Here is a 21,312-nt window from a genome sequence, read left to right on the forward strand (position 1 = left end):
ATATAAGAAGTCTCTTCATCCACTAAGTATATTTGCTTTATTGAACTTATACACAATGCCTTGTGTTAGAGCTGAATTGTGTCCCTGCCTCTCATCCCCCAGATTCATAAATCTAGCCCCTACCCTCCAGTACCTTAGAGTGTGACTGTATTTGAAGATAGGGCTCTTAAGGAGGTAATTAAGTTAAAATGAGGCCTTTAGGGTGGGCCTTCATTGCTGTACATATTATTCCATTGTACAAATCTGTTACCATTTATCTATCGATAAATGTGGGGTTTCTTCTAGCTTGGGGTTATTATAAATAATGCTGACATGAATGTTCTTATATACATCTGTTGGTGCATATATCTGTGTACATACCTTTTGTTAGTATATATGTGGGTTACATTCTTTCAACTTGAGTAGATAATGAGTTTTCCAAAGTGGTTAACCAGTTTACATGTCCTCCAGCAGTGACTGAGAATTTTAGATACATTACATCTGCTGTGCTCTGAATGTTTCTGTACTACCCCGCCTCCCACCCCCAGTTCCGGGATTGAAATCCTAGGGCCCATTGTGATGGTATTGGGAGGTGGGGCCTTTGGGAGGTGATGAGGTCATGAGGGTGGAGCTTTCATGAATGGGATTGATTCATGTGTCTCTTATAAGACTCCACACAGTTCCCCCTGCCCCACCTTTCTACCATTTGAAGACCCGGTAAGAAGGTGCTGGCTCTGAACCAGGAACAGAGAGCCCTCACCAAAACACAGCCACGCTAGCTCCTTGATCTTGGAATTCCCAGCCTGCAGAGCTGTGAGAAATAAATGTTTTTACTTTATAAGCTACCCAGGCAGTTGTAGCAGCCTCTATGGCCTGACAGCCTCCTTGCAAACACTTGGCATTGTCAGTCTTTTAATATTAATAATTGGCTGTGCCAATTTATATTCTTATCAACAGTGCATGGGCGTCCCCATTCCTCCACCTTGTAACTGTTACAGTGCAGAAGACTTGTCCAATTTTTATCAAATTTATTTCTTGCTATTTGAATTTTTATGCTACTGTAAGTAGTACATTTTGAAAGCTGTAATTTAATTGAGTGTTGCTAGGATATATAAATAAATTCAGTGTTCTATATTGATCAAGTACTCCAAACCCAGGTTAAATTCACTTAGTAATTTTAATAATTCGCTTGTGGAGTCTTTTGAGTTTCCATTTATACCAACTTTGGATAGAAATGATGACAGTGGGCATCTTTGTCCTATTTCCAATCACAGGGATACATCTTTTGATAATCACCATTTAGCTACCCTTTATCAGACTGGGGACATATATTTATATTCTTAATTTGTCCACAGTTTTTATAACAACTAGATATTGAACCTCGTCAAAATTTTTTGTATCAGTTAAAATAACATAACATTATTTTTCTTTTTCTATCAATGTGGTAAATTTCATTGATTACTTTTTAAATGTTAATGAATCTTTAATCCCTGAAAGAAACCCAACTTGGATTTATATATCCATTTCTTTTTTAATGTTTACAGGATAAGTAAATCCTGATACTGTTTTTTTTTTGGTGTGTGCTTTTCTTCCATTTAAAAAAAGTAAATCTTGTTAATATTTTATTGTTTTTATTAATATTTTTTTTGCTAATTTTCTTTTTTAATTTATTTTTTTTTAGTGTTTATTTTTGAGAGAGAGAGAGAGAGAAAGAGAGAGAGGGCGAGAGAGAGATGGAGGGAGTATGATCTGGGAAGGGACAGAGAGAGGAGGAGGGAGGGAATCTCAAGCAGGCTCCATGTTGTCAGCACAGAGCCTGATGCAGGGCTCGATCTCTCAAACTGTGAGATCATGACCTCAGCCAAAATCAAGAGTTGGATGCTTAACTGAATGAGCCACACAGGTGACCCTCCTTTTTGCTAATTTCTATATTTATTTCTGCTTTTATATTTATCATTTCTTTCTTCTTGATTTTTTAGGTTAAATTTGCTATTACTTTTGTTACTTCTTTAAAAAATTTTTTTAATGTTTATTTTGAGAGAGAGACAGAGCATGAGCAGGGGAGGGGCAGAGAGAGAGGGAGACGCAGACTGAAGCAGATTCCAGGTTCTGACATGTCAGCATAGAGCCTAACATGGGGCTCAAATCCACAAACTGTGAGATCATGACCTGAGCCAAAGTCGAACGCTCAACTGGCTGAGCCACCCAGACACCCCTGCTTTTGTTACTTCTTGAGACAGATGCTTTAATCATGAATTTTCACCCTTTCATCTTTTCTAACTTATAGATTCAAGGCTATAATTTTCCCATGGCTTTAACTGCATCTTGTAGTTTTATTTGATATGTCACATTTTAATTATCATTAATTTAAAATATTTTAATTATATTGTGATTTTTTTAATTGACCTATATGTTATGTAGAAATATAATTTAATATTTTTAACATTTGGGGACTTTTGATCTTTCATTTTATTTTCTTTTTCTACCTTTATCTCCACTGTGTTCAGAGAGTGAACTCTGTAATTTCAACCTTTGACATTTGTTGAGACTTACTTCAGCTTATCAATTTTCCTAAATGTTAATAGGCACTTCAAAAGAATGTCCATTATGTAGTTATTGGATTCAGTGTTGTTTATATGTCCTAAGATTATGTTTTTAAATCATGCAGTTCAAATCGTTCATATCCATACTCCTTTTTTTTTTTTTTTTTTTTTGCCTGCCTATTCTGTTATTGAGTGAAGTGGGTTAAATCTAGCAATGATTGTGGGTTTGCCTGTTTCTCTTTCCAGTTCTGTATATTTGAGTCTAAGTGATTGTCCATATGAGTTTAGATGTGTTTTGTTTTCTTGGTAGATTATGTTTTTGTCATTATAAAATGTCCTTGCTTATCTTTAGTGATGCTTCTTAAAATTTCTTTCTCCAGGAAGTTATTTTCTTCCTACGATCTGAAGATTATTTTACTGTCTGCTTTCTTTCATTGTTTCTATTGAGAATTTGGTTATCAAACTTACTGCTTCTCCTGTGAAAGTAATAGGTCTCTTTTCTCCAGCTGTTTTTAAGATATTTCTTGGTCTTTAGTTTGCAGTAGGTTTTCTCTAAGGTACTTAGGTGTGATTTTCTTGTATTTATCCTGCTTGCCCTTCTTAAGTTCTGACATAATGTTATTTTTTAATTTGAGAAAGTTTTTGTCTATTTTATTTGTATATGTTAGACTTTTTCAACACATTCTCACTATTTTCCATTTGTCTCTTACAGTATCCTTTATTTTTCTTCTTTGTATTTTCTCTGGCTTTAGTTTGTATATTTCCTTTTGATTAACTTTTTCTGTTCACTAACATTCCCTTCAGTTACATAGAGCTACTATGAACCCCATGTATTGAGATTTTACTTTCAATAATTATATTTTTCTCTTAGCATTTATAGTTATCATATTTTGTATTTTCAAGTTCTCTTTGTTTTAATTCTCTATTTATTGACTTAGGAAGGTAATTTGAAATAGTCTCGTCCTTTATTTCTGGCAATAAAATTCCAAAATAGGATTTTTAAATAGCTAGCCAGTCTTAATTTAAACAAGTACGTTGAGGGGCGCCTGGGTGGCTCAGTCAGTTGGGGGTCCAACTTCAGCTCAGGTCACGATCTCGCGGTCCGTGAGTTCGAGCCCCGCGTCGGGCTCTGGGCTGATGGCTCAGAGCCTGGAGCCTGCTTCCGGTTCTGTGTCTCCCTCTCTCTCTGCCCCTCCCCCGTTCATGCTCTGTCTCTCTCTGTCTCAAAAATAAATAAACATTAAAAAAAAAATTTTAAACAAGTACGTTGATATTAAGTCTAATAATAAACTCTTGAAAATGATATAGGAATGTGTCCTTAATTAATACATAGATTAAAAGAACTTACTGAAAGATGGCTTGTTAATAAGCCACTTTCATTCATTTGAGAGATTTCCAGTGCTCTTCCTGTACTTCTTTTATTCAACACATTATTGGCTATTTATGTCTAAAATCTTACCACATATAATTCAGGCATTGGTTTACATAATTATTGTAAAGAATTAGAACAATGGTTTGTGATGATTAGATGAAGAATAGCAGTTTAAAATTTAATGTCAATAAACATAAAATCCTGATTTTTCTATCAATAACTAGCATAGTGACTTTTTATATGAAAACTTATAGAAATTTCATTAGCTTACATAATTATTATTTAGCTATAAGGGACAATATTGTGAGCCTGTTTCTAAATCTAGCTAATAAAACCTAACTTTATAGTGATTATATCAATGCATTATTAACTCAGTTACATTATAGAAGAGTTGGATTTCATTCATCTCTTCATTCATTTAGGAAATAATAATTAAACATATACTCAAGACAAGGCAGAGTCTTGAATTCATGGGGTGCTGTAAAGATATGGCAGATAACCTGCCCTAAACAAAATTATTCTAGCAGAGGATACTGTCATTCTTCCGAAATAACTAAAACAGTAGGCTAATAAGCTGTAAGTCTACTAAAAAAGATGGAGTCATAAATTGATGTTGTGTTTTATTTGAGGGAGAAAGTGATTGCTCTCAGTTATGTGAATCACAGATTTCATCAAGGAGGCAGCATTTTATCTGGTGTTGAAAATGTAAAAGTTGGATATGAAGGGATGGAAAGCAAGACATTCTAGGCAGTTATGGTGGAGTGGGAAGAAGATATACTTTAGAATCAGAAAGATCCCCATGTTCAATTGTTGGTTTCACTAACTAGCTATGAGTCATTATTTGAGTCAGATTTTAAGAGCATGTCTTATTTCCATCATCTAATTCTATCATGCTACATCATCTTCACACCCAAAACCAAAGAACGCATAAGCTCTGAGTATAATTTTGTGTTTTAAGAAACTGTGAAAAACCCTTAATGTCTAAGTTTGATTCAGTGATCATCCCATTTTCTATTTAGAAAAGTAAGAAACATAACTATCTTCTTTCTAGATTGCAATGACATATCTTCGGCAGTTAAAAATTGCCAAGTAGTTGTCTTATTCTTGGAAAGGAATCAAGGTAATTAAAAAGTTCATAAAACTATCAAATCCTTATAGTGAGAAGCTCTCTATTTTCTTTATGTTTCTTGTATTATTAAAAGATGATTGTATATTTTATTAGGGATTCAGAGAAATAGTTTCTGTCCTGTTAATTCTGCATAGTTATATGTAATAGTGACATAATATGTTAAAAGAGGTTCTCCCAGTTTCTTTATTATAAAATTAGACTTTAATTTCCAAACGTTTGATATTTGTGTTAGGATATTTTTCCTAAACTAAGCTTTTTTGGAGGAATGTTTAATGTTCTTTGTGAAGTCTCTCTACCCTCAGTGTTAGATGCACACAATAAACAGCTATCCCTTATATCCAGGTTGGCTTGGTGAAACATGAGTTCCAGTAGAACATTTTTGAAATATGGATCCTAGTATTTGTGCTCATTTATAAATTTGAATTTGTGATAACTTAGGCATACATTTTCTCTGGCTTAAACAGGGAGGAGGAAGAAGAGAGAGGTTAAAACTCAGTGCTGTCCATGCATGAAATTGGCTTTGGTAATTGGCTTTGGCAGTACTAAGGTACTAAACTACATTGTTTCATGAAATGTGAGGCCGGGAAAAGAAGGGAGTAATTAGTCAGTCACTTTGACTTTTTCGACACGGCTTAGCATTTATTACTGTTTCCCCCATTGCCCTGACCTAAATCAATGACCTTTAAACTGGAATATATTTCATTGTGTCTCTTTATAAACCCTCCCTTTTCCATCTGTATTGCACATAAAGAAACAAACAAAACAAAACAAAAAACACACACACACACACGCACACACACGCTGATTCAAAGTATGGAAAGTATCGAAAACACCTACTCATCTTTGGAAAAGGGGCTATTTTTTAAAAATGTTTATTTATTTTTGAGAGAGAGAGAGAGACAGAGCATGAACAGGGGAGGGGCAGAGGGAGGGAGACACAATCCAAGCAGGCTCCAGGCTCCGAGCTGTAAGCACAGAGCTCAACGTGGGGCTTGAACCATGGGCCACAACATCATGACCTGAGCTAAAGCTGGATTACCAACCAACTGAGCCACCCAGGAGCCCCGAAAAGGGGCTATTTTTTAACTCTACTAAAACATTGAGAAGCAATGTCTATGACAAAAAAATGTGCCTTATTTATCTCAAGAAGTATAAACTGGGCCACTTTATTGTTAAGGTGAGAGGTATAACCTCATTTCTTATAATTTTAGTTAGATATAATTCATTCTTAAACCAGTTTTCTTTGAGATGATTAAACAAACTAAAAGAAAAATAGAAACTTTGAGAGGAAAAGAAAAAAGATTTTTCCAATGAAATTATCTTTATCTTTCATTTTGCCATAAGGCATGCAGATTTGGAATAGGCTAGTTTTTAAAAACCAATCACTACATATGAAATTCAATTTGTAGTTTTTAAAAATCATTTTTATAGCATATAACACCTGGTGTGAACCAAAATTGTTCCAACCCCCCACAGGTTTAATACTAGACTTACAAAATCAGAATACTTGAAAATTAGGGATATTAAAAATCTCAGAAATTCTGAAAACCGTTGATTTAAATGGATTATTCTTTCTTAAAGAAAAAAAATCCTATTGGCATTATACCACACAAGGATAATGAGATCTTTTTATGTTCTGTATTTAATTCCTGAATGTTTTTATGTAATGAGAAAATGGAGAAATTTTATCAGAATTTTTTTGTGAAAAAATTAAATGCAAGCATAAGTTCAAGCTATCACACACTATTTTCTCCTTAAATTCTAGCAGTGAAAATAACTTAGTATTATTTTTAAAAAATTTTTAAGGCTTATTTATTTTATTTTATTTTATTTTTTTAACGTTTATTTATTTTTGAGACAGAGAGAGACAGAGCATGAACGGGGGAGGGGCAGAGAGAGAGGGAGACACAGAACCAGAAGCAGGCTCCAGGCTCCGAGCCATCAGCCCAGAGCCCGACGCGGGGCTCGAACTCAAGGACCGTGAGATCGTGACCTGAGCTGAAGTGGGACGCTCAACCGACTGAGCCACCCAGACGCCCCAGGTTTGTTTATTTTTGAGACAGAGAGAGACAGGACGTGAGTGAAGGAGGGGTAGAGAGAGAGGGAGACACAGGATCTGAAACAGGCTCCAGCACAGAACTCAGTGCAGGGCTCGAACGCACGAACCGCGAGATCATGACCTGAGCCAAAGTCAGATGCTCAACTGACTCAGCCACCCAGGCTCCCCTGAAAATAATTTATAACAATGGAAAACAATGTGGACCTCACAGTGTTCAAACGTAAGATCAAAATCTCTGAGGGCCAGAAAATGAATAGAAAAATTATATGAGTGGGACTGAAGTCATAGACTTTCTGGTATCTTGGTCCACTACACATAGGGGCAGCCAGGAATGGGATATGCTAAGGGTGAAGGTGAATAAAAGCACTCCAGACAAGATGAAAGGAAGGAAAGGGGCAGATGAAAATTAAATTTACTGTTTGAAATTAGGACTTTGGATGAGAATTTCTTGCAGATAAGGGAAGCTAAAAAAGTTTATTTCAGATCATTGCTAGCAGCTACAGCATTTTCTACATTTCATCCAATTGGAAGGAGCAACATATTCAGCACTTCAAGATGAGGAATTAAAAACCATTCTAATGGTGCATGAATGAATTTGTATTCATTTCAGATATTCTCAATCTCACTAAGAGGCAGAAGCTGTCAAATGCCATTTTAAGAGCTGGTTTCATATGAGGTTAGGGGTTAGGAAGAAACAACTGCAAAATTATGAGAAAGAGGGGTGAACACAGAGGATGGCAGAATAGATAGGTGGATAGATTATTGAAAGAGCGTTAAAAATTTCCCCTAGTAATGCAAACTACATGAAGCTATCTAATGCTAACAGCAAGAGCCAACACCTTCAAAATTAAAACGTAAACTTGTTCCACATGAAATCAATTTTATGGAATGGTCTGACAAAAACTTCAAAATAAATAGGCTTGGAATTAAAGTGCTCAGTGAGGTAAATAAAAAATAGCTTCCATTTAAAACGAGTCATAAATTATAATATTTTAATGTTTATTTATTTTTAAGAGAGAGTGAGAAGGAGATAGAGCATGAGCAGAGGAGGCACAGAGAGAGAGGGAGACACAGAATCTGAAGCAGGCTCCAGGCTCCGAGCTGTCAGCTCAGAGCCTGATGCGGGGCTCGAACTCACAAGCTGTGAGATCATGACCTGAGCTGAAGTCGGATGCTTAACCTACTGAACCACCCAAGTGCCCCAAGAGTAATAAATTATTAAAGAGTAGAAATGAAATAAGAATAGGTGGATAGTAAAGGAACCAATTAAAAATCTTGGAAATTAAAAAAATATATAATGGCAAAAATATTAATTATAATACTATAGGGCACCTGGGTGGCTCAGTTGGTTGAGCGTCCAACTTCGGCTCAGGTTACGATCTCACAGTTTGTGGGTTTGAGCCCTGCATTGGGCTCTGTGTTGACAGCTCGGAGCCTGGAATCTGCTTCAGATTCTGTTTCTCCTTCTCTGTCTCTGCCCCACTTGTGCTGTCTCTCTTTCTCTCTCTCTCTCAAATATAAACGAAGATTAAAATATTTTTAATAAAACAAATTAAAAAAAAGAAAAAGGGAAGAGTAAAAACATTTTAGACAAATTATGGGTGTTTATAACATGTAGACTATCGCTAAAAGAATCATGAAAAGATGTGCCACAATGAAAAGTAAACGTAGATGAAGTATATGGAAAAGAAAATAATGACAACCAAAGAAACTGATAAAATTCAATTAAATATTGCTAGAAGAATGGTATTCACTAAATTTTACATGTTAGAAGGGTAAAAATAACAAATGGGGGACCTGGCCTTTGTAAAGTCTCATTGAGTAGTCATTGTACATGGACCACTCTCAGGGAAGGATTGCAACCTTGGATGAGGCTGCATTATTTGACTGAAGGTGATCCTTAGAGATATAGTTGCAATCCATAAGCAGCCAACACACCTGACAGGTGAGGGAAGGTATGCAGAATGAATGCTTTGGTCTTGAAAGAGAATCTGGATCATATCACCTACATCATACAATAATTTGTGAAGCAAAATCTTAAAACTTACAGAAGAAAATATAGGGCACTGTATGACATCAGGACAGACATACTTTTGATGAAAAAGAAACAGAAACAAATAAACCAGAAAGGTTTAAGTATTTAAATTAAGTATTTAATTAAAAATTCCTGTTTAGCAAAGTTAAAACTAAGTTATATCAGAGTCAGACAAAAAACAAAAAGATATTTGTAATGTATATAACTATTTAAGGATGGACTCACTAGAATGTATCAGACATATGCAAGTGAATAAGAGACAACACTCATAAAAAACCTGGATGACCAATAAGCTTATGAAAAGATACTGTGTATGCACCAGTCATATTGGATTAAGGCCCATCAGATTACCTCAGTGTAACTTAATTAACTCTTTAAAAACCCTAAGCTCCAAATATAGTCAATGTCTGAAGTACTGGGGGTTAGAACTAAATATTTGAAATTTCGGAGAACACAATTCAGCCTATAACAGCAGGGAAATCTTTAAAAGGCTGTAAGGATCCAGAGAAATGAGAGCTCAATACAGTGCTCATAGAAATGTAAATTGGCAAACCCATGTTGGAGAGCAATTTGATAATAAGTTAATTTAAAGACATGCTTATCTTCCTTCCTGCAATTCTACTTTTAGATATTGAGCCAAGAAAGACTTTTGCACATGGGCACGAGTTGATAGATCCAAGAATGTCCATCATGATATATACATATAGAACACCACTAAAAATACATGATGTAGGGCTATACAAAAACACAATATTAAATGAAAAGATAAATTGCAGAGTTTTACATATATTATGTTGTCCATAAAAAGACTTTAAAATAACACTGTTTATTGCTTTGCCTATGAACATGTAGAATAGTTCAAAATACATATGCTATTGCTGAACACTAAATTCAGGGTATTATTTACATCTTGAGAGGGAAGGTGTGAGGGAATTTGGGTCATGGATGGATACCCAGCTATAGTTGGCAAAATAATGGCCCCCCCCAAACCTGTGAATATGTTGTGTTACATGGCAAAGGGGAATTAAACCTGAAGATTAAGATTGATAATGGATGACTTTAAAATGGGAAGATTATCCTGGAGAGTCTGGGAAGGTCCAATGTAATCACAAAGATCCTTAAAAGTGAAGGAGGGAGGCAGGAAAGTCAGTATCAGAACATCACAATGTAAGAAAGACTTGGCTGGTATTGCTGATTTTGAACACAGAAGGAGTCACAAACCAAGGAATGCAGGCAACTTCCGAAAGCTGGAAAAGGTGAGGACAATGGATTTCCCTCTAGAATCTTTAGAAGGAACACAGCCCTATAAACACCATAGTTTTTGCCTAGTGAGATCTATGTCAGAGTTTAGAGCAAATCTGTAAGAAGCAGCCAGATCCTGATACTCCAAACTTTACTTAATATTTTGGATCCCATGTATACCCTCATGGCAGAATTTTTACTGTATGTTTTTATATGATCTTCCTTGCTTTACATTATTCTCCTTGCTTGCTTAATGGTTGGTGACTGAATTAACTTTAGTATTCTCTGATCATGTCCTGTCTGTGTTTACAACCTAAGGCAGTATCTTATATAGGTAGAATCATGCATTATGACCTGTTTTGTTGTATCTGGTGGTAGTTCATTTTTTAGAATTTGTGTGTATCATCCCATGTTACCATTTATATTTTCATTTTACTCTTGATAGTTATTTTGGTTGTTTTTGGCATTTGGTTATAATAAATAAAGGAATTTGGGACATTCTGGAACATCAGTTTTTCTTGGATATATACCTAGGATTGGAATTGGTGGGTCATAACATCACCAGTGCAGTTTTCCAAAGTAGTTTTATCAGCTTACACTCCAGTTTATTAATACATGAGAATTCTAGTTGCTCTGTATTTTTACCAGCACTTGGAATGATCAACCATTTTTAATTTTAGTCATTATGGTTGATGTGGAGAAGCATTTCACTGTTTTAATTTCAATGTTCTTGATGACTAATTATGTATGTTTTTACATATGTAAATAGTCATTTTATATCCTTTCTTATAGGTACCGCTTATAGAAATATACTCATTAAAAGTTGAGATGTCTGTCTTTCTTAATTTGATTTTTAAGAGGTTTTTTTTATGTTTTCTGGATGTGAACTCTTTTATCAGTTATATTTTCTCTCTGTGTGGTTTACGTTTTCACTTTCTTAGTTATGCTTTGGATGGCTACAATATCCTAACTTTAATGAAATGCCATTTCTCAATTTTTTTCTGTAATGGTTAGTGATTTCTGTGTTCTTTTATGAAAATTTTGTCCAGTCCAAGGTCATGACAATATTTTCTTTTCTTTTTTTTTATTCTAAAAGATTTATTGTTTAACATTTAGGTCTATGATCCATATCAAATTAATTTGTTTTTTTATATAAAAACATTTATATATGATATGAAGTAACCATGGTTCATTCTTTCCCATTTATATATCCAATTATTCTAACACCATTATTTAAAAGCCCATTGTTCCCATACTAAAAGTAAAAATATCTTTAAAGTAAATTAGGTAACCATTTATGTGTTTCTGGACTCAAGTTTGTTCCACTGGTATACTTGTATATCATTTTGCAAATACCACATTATCTTTACGAATGTTGTTTCTGGTAAGTCTTGAAGTCTGGTATCTTAAGGTGTCAGATTCTGTTTTTTTTTTTTTCAAGATTGCCTTGGCTACTTTAGGGCCTTTCAATTTCATATAAATTTTAGAATCAACTTGTGATTTCTCTTTCACATAATAAATATGTTGGTATTTTGATTAGGATTGGTTTGACAGTAGATTAATTTGAAGAGAATTGGCATTTTAACAACAGGCTTTTAATCCATGAATATTTCATATTTTTACATTTACTTAGGTTTCTTAAATCCCACTTAGTAACATTTTATGGTTTTTCATCGTATAAATCTTTTATAGATTTTATTAGATTTATTTCTATATATTTTATATTTGGATGCTAAATAAATGGTTTTCTTTTTAAAATTACATTTCCTAGTTGTTTCTTGCAAGTGTATAAAAATGCATTTTGTACATTGAGCTCATATTTATAGACCACTAATTCACTATGTACACTAATTTACTTACTAATCCTAATATTTGCAGATTTTTTTAGGTTTCCTATGTACCCAGTCATATCCTTTTCAAGTTTAAAAGATTTTATTCAGTTGTCTTGTGTTAGTGAAAGTATAATATTGAATAGAAATGGTGATGTGGTTATCCTTATCGTGTTTCTTAACTAAAAGGAAGAGTATGCAATATTTTGCCATTAAGTAAGATGTTAACTGTAGGAGTTTTGTTGCTAATTTTTCTCAGATTTAGATAGTTTCCTTCTATCTAGTATGATATCTATCTAGTAGATATCTCCTATCTACTAGTATGCTAAGAGCTTTTATCATGAACAAGTTTTAGATTTTATCAAATAACTTTTATACATATATTAAAATGATAATTTTAAAAATTCTGTTAACATAGTGAATTACACTAATTATATATGTTAATCCAAACATTCCCTCCTTCTTGGTAATGATATATTTTATATATTGCTGAATTCAACTTAATATCTTGAATTTTGAATTTATTTTTGAATTTGAATTTATTTTTATAAGCCTTTGAATTTATTCAAAAGATCTTTGAATTTATTTTTATAAGCCACATTGGCTTGTGTTTTTCCTTTTATGTCATGTCCTTGCCAGGTTTTGGTATCAGAGGATATGTTGGTATCTGGGACAACGGAAAGTATTTTCCCTTTCTGTATTCTGTGAAAGAGTTTACATGAAATATATGGCTTAAAACAATTTTTTTATATCCATTTATTTTTGAGGGGAGGGGAGGGGCAGAGAGAGAGGGAGACACAGAATCCGAAGCAGGCTCCAGGCTCTGAGCTGTCAGCAAAGAGCCTGATGTGGGGCTCGAACCCATGAACCGTGAGATCATGACCTGAGCTGAAGTCAGACCCTCAATTGACTGGGCCACCTAGGCACTCTTTTATGGTTTTTTAAAAAGTTTAATTATTTTCAGAGAGAGAGAGAGAGAGAGAGAGAGAATCCCAAGCAGGCTCTGCACCATCAGCAAGGAGCCCCACAAGGGACTTGAACTTATGAATGGTGAGATAATGACCTGAGCTGAAATCAAGAGTCAGAAGCTTAACCAACACAGTCACCCAGATGCCCCTATATGGGTTCTTTTTTTTTTTTTTTTTTAATGTTTTAATGTTCACTACTGAAGCCAACTGGGCCTGAAGTACTCTTTGTGAGAATTTTTAAAAGTATCATTGAGATCTAATTGACATGCAATAAATTATAGAAATTGCAAAACATTTTGATAGTTTGACATATGTATGCACCATGTATTTTCTCATGATCCTTTGAAATTCCTCCTTTCTGACTCTCCACTTCCCTGACCCCACACAGCTATCGGTATACCTTCTGTAACTGTGTATTAGTTTATATTTTCTAGAATTTTATATAAACGGACTCATGCAATGTATGCTCTTTTTAGCCTGGCTTCTTTCATTCAGCATAATCATTTAGATATTCATCATGTTGTAGTGTGTAACAATGATTTGTTCCTTTTTAATGCTAAGTAGTATCCCATTGTACAGCTATATTACATTAATTCACTTGCCTGTTGTTGGGTTGCTTTTGGGTTTTGTTTATTACAAATCAACTTACTATGAACTTTTATGGGCAAGACTTTGTATGGTCATTTGCTTTTATTTTTCTTGGGTAGATACCAAGGAGTGGCATGACCAGACCAAATGATAGGTGAATATATAAAGTTTTAGGAAGTGTTAAGCTGTTTTCCAAAGGTGTTGTGTCATCTGGCTAGAGCAGCGTATGAGAGTCCAGTCTCCACATCCTCATGAGTACTTGGTATAGTCAGTCTTTCAAATTTTAGCTATTTTAATAGGTGTGTAGTAGTCTGTTACTGTGATTTTAATTTGTATTTTCTGATGTCTAATAATGTTAAGCATTTTGTCATATGCTTCTTTATTATCTGTATATCTTTTCTGATGAAATGTATATTCAGATCTTTGGCTCATTAAAAATGAGCTGTTTTGGGGCGCCTGGGTGGCTCAGTCGGTTAAGCGTCTGACTTCGGCTCAGGTCATGATCTCACAGTTCGTGAGTTCGAGCCCTGCGTCGGGCTCTGTGCTGACAGCTCAGAGCCTGGAGCCTGCTTCACATTCTGTGTCTCCCTCTCTCTCTCTCTGCCCCTTCCCTGCTCATGCTGTGTCTCTCTCTGTCTCAAAAATAAATAAACATTAAAAAAAAATTAAAAATGAGCTGTTTTATTATTATTGACTTTTTAGAGTTATTTATATATTTTGGATACAAGTCCTTTATCATGTATTTTATAATTTTTTTCTGCTATGTAGCTTTTCATTATACATATGTTAGGCTGCTTGAAGTTGTAATGGAGGTCTCTGGGGCTATGCTGATTTTTAAAAATTCTTTTTTATTCTGTGTTTTATGTGGGGTATTTTTATTGCTATTCCTTTAAATCTTCTGGTTATTTTAGCTCTTGCATTTTTAAGTCTTTCAAATTGTAGTTTTAGTTAGTTTTTATATCTTCTAAATCTCGTTAATGGGTCATACTACCCAGCTTCTTTGCACAACTGATAATCTTTGATTGGATGTCAAATATTGTGAATTTTGTCATTTTATTTCCAGATACTTTTCTCTTCTTATAAATATTCTTGACCTTTTGTCTGGGATATAATTAAATTTCTTGGAAATAGTTTGATCCTTTTAAGTGTTGCTTTTAAGATTTATGAGGTGATGGATCCTGAGAAACTTAACAGAAAGCCATGGAGGAGGGGAAGGAGAAAATAAAAAAAGAAGTTAGAGAGGGAGGGAGCCAAAACATAAGAGACTCTTAAAAACTGAGAGCAAACTGAGGGTCGATAGGGGGTGGGAGGGAGGGGAGGGTGGGTAATGGGCATTGAGGAGGGCACCTGTTGGGATGAGCACCGGGTGTTTTATGGAAACCAATTTGACAATAAGTTTCATAAAAAAAAAAAAAAAAAAAAAAGAAGAAAAAAAAGATTTATGAGGTGGGACTGGAGCCATGCTCAGTCTAGAGTTAAATTTTCCTCACTCCTGGGATAAACCTTTTTGTGTACTACTCCACTCACTGCCTCAGGAATTAGGATTTTTCCTTTTTTTTTTTTTTTTTTTTCTAGTTGTTGTTATTGTTGTTGTTAAGTGGCACTATTCCTGGATCTGTGTAAGCATCAAGCCTTAATATCTATAACCCTTTCAGCTTTGTCTCCTTGGCCTCAGATAGTTTCCTCACATGCTTGTGCTGATCAGGCTTATCTGAAAATTTGAAGGGGACTATACAGTTCTTCAACATTCTTTCTTTTTTTTGCTCTTTCCTCCAGGCACTCTTTCCAGCAAACTCTCACTCACTTCGTGTCTCCAGATTTGAGCACTGTCTCTTAATCTCAGGAAGTTCACTGGACTCTGCCTGGGTTTCCCCTTCTCAAGTAGATGCCTAGAAAGTCTCTAAAAGCAGTGAGTTTGGGTAATGGTATGGCTCATCCCATTTCTTTTGATTTCCCGGTAATCATCCTTCTCTGTTCAGCCCAATATGTGAATAATCTTTGGATTTGCTTCTTCTATTTTCTCCTCTTGGGTACTGGTTACATTTATCTACCTCTTCATAAGACTTTTAGGATTTTTCTGTGCATTTAAAAGCCTCTTGATCTAGCCTCCCGGCTTGCCATTCTACTTTTAGGACTCAGCAAATGGGGAAATTTGGGCCCAAGTTTTGTGCTTCACCAGTTTCTAATGTGCCCTGCCAACCCCATTGGGCTGCTAGATGCTGTGCTATAGAGTCTTTCTACCTGGGAAAAGCTGATCTTCAGCCATGGCCAGAATCGGAAAATACCCCCAGGGAAAGAAATGGTCAGGAGTGTTTCCTCATATAGTGTATTAGTTTCCTGTGGCTGCTTTAACAAATTACCAAAAATTAGGTGGCTTAAACAAGAGACATTTATTTTCTCACAGTTCTGGAGGATACTTCCCTTACCTCATGTTCACTTGATAACATTTGGAAAGTCTCTATTTTGTAAGATGGTCACATTCATAGGTACTGTGGGTAGGACTTCAACGTATCTTTTTGAGGGACACAATTTAATCCATAATCCCTAGAGAACACCTTTTTCCCCTCTGGAATTTTAATTCATCTAGTGTTCTTTGCTTTCAAATTTCTCCAATTTTCCATATTAAAAAATTATGCCAATTTGCCATTTTTTTTTCCTACCTGCTGCTATCTACAACTTACTATCTCCACTCAGAAACAAGTCTACTGATATTTTCCAAACTATTTTCATAGCCTTTCTATTTAGTGTCAGATTTTGACAATAGTTTGAATCTTAGTTCAGTTTTTGGTTTTGTGAATTTTTATATTTGCGCTTTTATGAGCATTTTAGTGGAAGTTATGGTAGAGCTTCAGGAAGGGGTACTTGGCTAATTTACAGTAGCTGGTATTAGAGTGCTCTGTTTCAGACACCATATTAAACACTTAAAAGGCATTATATCATTTACTTTATACAACAAGCTTATAAAGGTTACATTCATCATATACCCTTTAATTGTGGTTATTGTGATAATTTTAGGTCATATTAAAACATTCACTTAATATTTGGTATAAGAAGATACCAAAGCTCGTTTTCCCCATGTTATAAATTTGAAGACATTACATCAGAATATTAGAGCCATGTTTACAAATACAATGCTTATCTTATTGTATTAGCTGTTCAGATTTCTGTATTTCTTGCTAGACTATGATCTCTTTTAGGACAGAGACTAAATATTACCCATTTTTATATTACCAATACCTAGCATCACATAATACATATATATATACAATAATTATATATATAAATATATATAGATATAATAGCTTTTTGGATAGATAAAATGGGAAATATTACATATTATATAACTTTTTAATTATAATAATGTATTTGTTTGGTTATATGAATGACTCTTGAGTTAGTAATAAAACTTCTGTGTACAATTGGAAAGTATTGGACACATTTGCTATCATCCCCATTCTTGTGTCCAGGGCAGCCATCAGTAATCAGTTAAAGAACTCTTTCCCCCTAAACTTGGATATAGTCAACAATTACCCCTTTAACCATGTAGTTCAGGCAGCCATTACCAAATGATGCAAGTTTACCTATTCACAGAGTGTTACTTACCACTTCCAGTATAGTAGTAGGAGCAGTGGGCTAGGTGTCTGGAAACATAAGATAAAGCCTGGCTTTGAAGCTTATTAGGTATGTAATTTTAAGCTTGTTAATTGTTTAGTCCTCCATTGCTTCATCTGTAAAATGAGAGTCATAGTAGCTATGTGGTTTAAAGGACGAAGAAAGAACAGAAGGTCATGCTACATACTGAAGAGATCTTGTGAGTAAGGCTCTATGGTCACAAGTCCAGGGTCATGCTCTTGTAAATTAGATGAATTTTGACAACTGGGAAAACCCTGTGATGATAGCATTTGCATTTTTTAGTTTATATTTTGTTTTCCTCCTTACCCCAGCATAGCACCGACTTAGTAAATACACAAAAGGTATTTGTCGAATTAAATGATTTGTCATATGAGGAGATTTTAGAAGACTATACCTGATGCCCCTTTTTGCTCGTGTATTCTACACTTCTTGGTAACAGATGTATGAGTGCTTTGAATGCTAAAGGGTACATTTGTAAGAGACTATTTTTTAATTCTGGCTAGATTATCACTATGAAGCTGCCGAAGCAGAAGAGACTTTTATTGATATTAATGGTAGATAAGTGTTGTCAGGGTTAGATTTTCAGTAGGGAGTCAAAAGTTACAGCGAGGACTATAAATCTCTGATCGACTAAATAATAATCATTTACATATTAATATTATATAGGCCACCCTACCCAGTTTGTTTTAAATTTTTTTTTTCAACGTTTTTTATTTATTTTTGGGACAGAGAGAGACAAGCATGAACGGGGGAGGGGCAGAGAGAGAGGGAGACACAGAATCGGAAACAGGCTCCAGGCTCCGAGCCATCAGCCCAGAGCCTGACGCGGGGCTCGAACTCGCGGACCGCGAGATCGTGACCTGGCTGAAGTCGGGCGCTTAACCCACTGCGCCACCCAGGCGCCCCGACCCAGTTTGTTTTAAAAGAACTTGCTAGGAGTGCCTGGGTGGCTCAGTTGGTTGAGTGTCTGACTCTTGATTTTGCTTTCAATCATGATCCCAGGGTCATGGGAAAGAGCCCCGCATTGGACTATGTCCTGGGTGTGGAGCCTGCTTAAGATTCTCTCTCTCCCTTTGCCCTTCCCCTGCTCACAGTCTCTCTCTCTCTCTCTCTCCTCTCTCTCTCTCCCCCCCCCCACCAAAAAAATTAAATTAAAGAACTACTTGCTTAATAATTCTAACATATACATAACACCATTTTTTGACAATGATACACATTGGTCCTTCCCCCATGCCCTTTTCTTTGGAAAATTGGCAAGATGATACTTGTTGGTTATCTAGCAAGAAACACTCCTTTGTTGCTACTGTGTAGGAATGATTTGGCTAGAACTTCTATCCAATAGTTAATTACTTGTATGCCTCTGGATGCAGGCAATGATGATCTTAATGCATTCTGTGGTTATTTTTTCTTTTTTAGAACACTATGGTTTAAACCTGTTGTAAGTAGATTAAGTTAATTTTCAGGTTTCTTTATTTCCTCAAAAGTCAGGCCACTAGATAGAATATTTTTTGACATGTACATTCTGCTGTCATTTTGAATCTTATGTCTGCATCTTAAAAAAATTCAAATAGCATAATAACTATGCTGGTTAACTTAAGCAAATTTTAAAGCTTGTCTTCTGTTAGTGGAAGATGTTACCTGCTTTCTTGTGAAAGATTCAGGTCAGCAAAGATATAGCAGGATGCATATCGTTACAGATTTCCTTCATTGTTACCTGTTGTTGGGCGTGCATTATCAGATGTAAAAAAGACAATGACCGCTTCTTTTAGTTTCCTTTTCCTGTCTGGTGTGTGTTTGTGGCAAAATGTATCATTCATGGTGTGTGTGTGTGTGTGTGTGTGTGTGCGCGCGCGCGCGTGCGCGTGCATGTGTGTGTGTTTGCGTGTTCATGTGTGAGACACAAAGGAGAGAGAAAGCTGAAAGGTAGCTATATCTCTTTTACTTACCTTAGGGAAAACTCTTTTCCTATTTGGTCTTAGATCTGCTCAGTGTAAACAGCAAGTCCTAAATCACGACTTTTGGAACAATACATTTCCAAACAAATCTATGCCGTAACTTCCTGTTAGAATGTTCCAGTTTTATGGGTTAATATCTCCTGTCTTTCTAGCCGCAGGAGTTTCTGGGTTTGTAGACCTGTGGATGTGAAAGAACTATGTTATAGTCAAAACTATAAGTGCTTTTATTCACCCTTAATAATTTATTAAATTCCAGTTTCTTAATATAACTGCACAATAAATACACAGTCTTTGTTGCTTAGAGAGCAGCAGCATTTTTTCTTGTTAAGATTAAGCTTTGGGCTTCATATATTTGTAGAATGTTGGGATTACCACACGTTCCAAGATAATTTTTTTAACATTTCTATTTTACAGATGAGAGAATCATAGGAGCAAGCAAATGATTGTGTCAAAGATCTCACTGCTTCAGTAGTGACAAGGACTCTATGAAATACTAGATCTCAACATTTCACAGTCCGTTCTGTTTTCTGACGTGTCGCATACAAACTCATAGCATTTCCATACACATCTCCAGAAATGAGCCTCCGGCTCTCCCTGCACAGCCCCCACTAACTCCCAGGGAAGTAGGATTGTAGCTTGAAGTTTCCCTGACTTTTGTAGTTTAAAAAAAATCTCTGTTCTCTCTTTATGATGCAGTGGAAAGAGCTTTTATTTGGAATCATTTATTTAACCATTTTTATTGAATGCCTTCTCTGTGCCAAGCATGAGACCAGCAGGACCTGGGAATACAAAGTGAATGAGGGATGTGATCCCGGCATTTATAGTCTGTTTGAACTTTTAGTCTTGCCACTCAGCAGTTGTCTGTCTTAGGCAAATTATTTCACCTCTCTGAGACTCCACTTTCAGATCTTTAAAATAAGGGCTAATTCTATTTTTGAGAGTTGTGAGGATTAATTAACATTAAAAAAAAAGGTAAATGTCTTGGCATATTTCTGACAAATAGTAGGCGTTCACTCAATAAATGTTAGTATCTTCCCTCCTACATCCAAGGGTTACTTTGAGAATCAAATATGATAATGAACGTGGAAATGTTTTGTGAATTGGAAATGGAGTCATAGACAAAGTTAGAGTTTTAGGGAGTCAACACATACTACCACTTTCTTCACCTTGCAAGTTCAAGTCAAATGAGAAGAGGCAGACATCTCAAGATCAAAGTAGCAACCTAATTATAGATTAAAGCTGTATTGATGATTGTAGTTTTGATGTGCTTCCCAGTGCTTTACTATAGAATTAAATGTACCCACTCAGGCATATGCAGAAAGGGTAGGTGCAAGTCTTATCCACTGGGACAGGTAACTTACGTCCTGTAGAGAGGCCAAGAGAACCCTGGAGCAGAGTTGCATATGGACAATTCTGTTTTCAAACACACCACTCAGGTAAGCCACTCCACCTTATGTGGGAAAGAAATTGAAAGTGCGTTTTTTTTTTTGGGGGGGGGGGAGTCTTTCTGCCTGGAAAGGAAACACGAGAACAGAAAAATAATAAGTCTTTTAACAGATTCACACGTTGCTGTGAAGAAACTCAAATTTAGCCTCCCTCTGCCAAACTCCCATTCTTATTTATGGCTATTTTGGAAATGGCTATCTCATATATTAAAATATCTTTGTATTTCCTTCAAAGCTGGTTAAAACTCTTTTACCAGACTATGATATGTTCAGTGAAAAATGCAGATTAGAAAATTCTGCCATATTACAGTGTATAAGATATTCTGTACATATAATGTATATTGTATGTATGTTGTGTGTGTGTGTGTGTGTGTGTGTGTGTGTGTGTGTATACTAAAAGAATGTATATTTATAGAGGAAATGGAGAATGAAATTACATTAAAGTACTTAATGTGACCATTTCAGGTGTGATTATGGATGATGATGTTTATTTTTACTTTTCAGAATTTGTGAATCATGTGTTTTTAAAAAGTTG

At 35.3% G+C, this 21,312-nt stretch overlaps 2 long non-coding RNA genes across 6 annotated transcripts in view; one reads left to right on the top strand and one right to left on the bottom strand.

Moving 5' to 3' along the window:
- Positions 1-497, bottom strand: part of LOC132663840 (uncharacterized) — a 54,460-nt gene extending 53,963 nt beyond the window's left edge. For both annotated transcript variants that reach the window (XR_013551591.1, XR_013551590.1), the window contains exon 1: positions 361-497. This is a non-coding gene — a long non-coding RNA (uncharacterized LOC132663840). The remainder of the gene's footprint in view (positions 1-360) is intronic.
- A 119-nt stretch (positions 498-616) lies between these two features.
- The window catches only part of LOC132663839 (uncharacterized), a 121,047-nt gene continuing 100,351 nt past the window's right edge, over positions 617-21,312 (top strand). For 2 of the 4 annotated variants that reach the window (XR_014136016.1, XR_014136018.1), the window contains exons 1-2: positions 617-792; positions 4,946-5,014. This is a non-coding gene — a long non-coding RNA (uncharacterized LOC132663839). The remainder of the gene's footprint in view (positions 793-4,945; positions 5,015-21,312) is intronic. The other 2 variants (XR_013551587.2, XR_014136017.1) reach the window with 2 other exon arrangements.

This window comes from Panthera onca, chromosome D4 (genome assembly GCF_046562875.1).
Source record: "Panthera onca isolate mPanOnc1 chromosome D4, mPanOnc1 haplotype 2, whole genome shotgun sequence".
NCBI classification, from domain to species: Eukaryota; Metazoa; Chordata; class Mammalia; order Carnivora; family Felidae; genus Panthera; species Panthera onca.